This window comes from Triticum dicoccoides, chromosome 7A, assembly GCF_002162155.2.
Source record: "Triticum dicoccoides isolate Atlit2015 ecotype Zavitan chromosome 7A, WEW_v2.0, whole genome shotgun sequence".
NCBI lineage: Eukaryota > Viridiplantae > Streptophyta > Magnoliopsida > Poales > Poaceae > Triticum > Triticum dicoccoides.
The window spans coordinates 170,548,340-170,551,307 of record NC_041392.1 but is presented as its reverse complement, the minus strand read 5'-3'; positions in this window follow the sequence as shown (position 1 = coordinate 170,551,307).

Here is a 2,968-nt window from a genome sequence, read left to right as displayed (position 1 = left end):
ATTCATATTTTAACACGAGAATTGTTTTATGGTACCCAACAAACAAAACAATATGGACAACTCCACCAAATAGTTTTCCTTTATGGTAACTTGTTTCTTGCATTGTATGGTTGTAATATCTTACTAAAAATAATAATAATAAATGATAGATGTATATGCTAGACTTTGGTAATACAGAGCCAAGGACGAACCAAAGCTGCATAGACAACAATCCATGGACCGTCCATGGTGCTACCAAGTAAGCCTCTAGGTGACTTCTCTTACTAGAAAGTAATGATCCTATGAGAATAGGAATTTGTTAGGACATGGTGCATCACATTTTCCATTTTCAACTTCTTGTTGTATTCACTCGTAAAAAGCTCTTTCTTTGCCAAGTCTATCGGTTTTTTAAAGATACTGTTGTATGCATCCTAGTCGCTAAAAGGTGGGGTAATGAAGTTTCCATTTTTCATAAATAAATCCAACATTAGTTGTTACATTGTGGCTGGAGTAATGTGGCGTCCAACACTCGACGCCATGCCTTATCAACCAAACAACTCTTCAGGCCCTCATTATTTTCTAGGAAGAACTAAACATACATATAGAATGCAAAATCCACAAGCAATGAATAAAAAAAGAAGAAGAAAGAAATGCAACTGTGTATGGAGATGTGAAAGTTGAGCGACCTCTCAAAATCGAACCAAATGCACGGGTTGATCGTAATGATGCTTCCTCAACAAATATCATTCAAACAAATTTGTGGAACACAAATATTGGAACATATTTTAGTTGCAAAATCAAAACAATGGAAGCATGTATACGAAAAGTATTCACACGTAGTGCTAAATACATTTTCTAAGCTTTCTGTACTCCCATTTGTTCATTACCACTTTTACCTTCATCTCAAGGGCATTTTTTGTGTGAGGATAAACTTTCGTTGTAAGATTCGATAAGGCCTAGAAAATAGGGTTAAGGCGTCGATTGCTTGGCGATGGAAAGAGAGGTGAGGACATGTATACAAGAAGGGTCACTACGAAAGGCGGTGGTGGATATAGGTGGTGAATTAGTTCTTGGGAAGGCGGCAGATCCAGATCTAACACTGATTCGAGAGAGACGATGAAGGCGATAGAGAGAACGATGAGAAGATGGCAAGGGGGAAGAGCCGAGGAGGTGTGGTATAGGGTCGGTGTTGCTGCTGGATCTAAAGGCCACAATGTATGAGGGAGTGTGGGGTGGTTGTACCAACACAAAGGATAAACAAAACTTGGCGGCAGGGGACACATGTGTTATACAAAAGGCTAGGGAGAGGTATGTTGGGTTAGAGATTTATGATTGACTTATATAGAGAACATGTGGAGTAAATTGGTAAAGCCAACTGTCCATAAATCGGCTGATATGGTAGAAAATATTTTGTGGTTATCAAATAGGAAAGTCGAAGAGCTTTGAATATGCTAGATAGAACAAAGTTATGAGAAAGACATGTCCCATAATGTCATGAGCACACAATTGTTCAGTCACTTACTCTTTTAATAAATTGTATCAGTTTAGATCATTGGTGGACCTAGGAATGCAATGCAGCTTGTGCAAAAGCAAACCGCATGACCCAAAGGGGTCTACATGGGCCACGACCCAACTGTTGGCATATGGGGCGTGCAACCCAGAGGCCTGGGAAATGATAGAGTAGGAGGGGCGATCTTACTATATGAGTAAATTGCCAAAAAACCACAGCTGTGGGAGACTTCTCAAAAAGCCATCGAATCGTTAACAGTGTGAAAAGGTTGTTTTTTTTTGCTAAAAGCACAAAACGCTCGGTTGAGCTCGTTTTGACAAGAAATTAAGAATGGGTCCCACTTTAAGTGACGACATGGAAAGAAAAAACTCACACCATTTGACTCAAATGACAGGTTGGCATAGGGCCCACCTGTCATCCTCTCTCCCACACCTTCATCCACTTTGCTCCTGTTTAGCCCCCGACCAGGAGCCTAGGTACGCATCACACATAGGCGCCCAGGTCGCTTGCTGCGCCCTCTCTCTCCAACCAGGACAAAGCATAAATAGCCATAGCCATGAATGGATTTCCTTTCTAGTACAACTGAACAACAGCGACACCGTCCTGATTCCTCAGGCCATGTGCCCCTTCTCCTCCAACAAGCAGCACATCAACCATTTGGTCCTGGGGGCAGCGGCCTCCTCCCATTCGGGAACATGTCCAACTTGGACGAGTTAGACGAGAGCGTGCACAACTTTGCGGCCATGGCGGCACATGGCCCAGAAGTATGGTGCGTCAGCAGTCGCGGATTCTCTGTGGTCTACAAGTCACTAGAGAATCATCAAGGAGCGGCCACGGCTCGGTCATCTCGGTTGCGACAACGACGAGCACGATATAGATCCCCTAGCCACGGATGAAGAGGAAATCATCACACCCATATGAGTAAGCGTACAAAGAATGTGACATACAACATTCGTTGGTAAGCACGTTCAAAACTCCAGGGGCTCACGCATCTGGAGAGGCCTTCGGTGCACATGGGAGAGCAGGGGGAAGGGTGGCCACCATAGTATTGCACCGGAGCTCGAGGCTCTCTTAGAGCATCTCTAGTGGATGGTGTATATGGAGGTGGATGCTAAATTTACACTATCAAGATCAAAAAAGCCTTCCCAGTGGATCGTGTATCACTTCGTGCACATTTAGACGTCGCTACCACGAGCGTACCTGGCGTGGGAGTAAACACGACCGAGCCACGCTCGTGGGCTCGCGCTCCCGCTCCCACGACCGAAAAAAACACCCGCTCCTGCTCCCGTTCCTCTCCGGCCGCCTCCCGAAGGTCGCCGTCGCCCCTCTCCGGCCGCCGTCCAAGGTCGCCGTCGCGTCTCCTCTCCGGCCGCTACCCAAGGTAACCATTTTCCCTTCCTCGCGAGCGGGAGCAGAGGGGCGGCGGCCGCACGCCCTGCAGCCCGATCTGGCGGCGGCGGGGCGGCGTGGGGCGGCGGG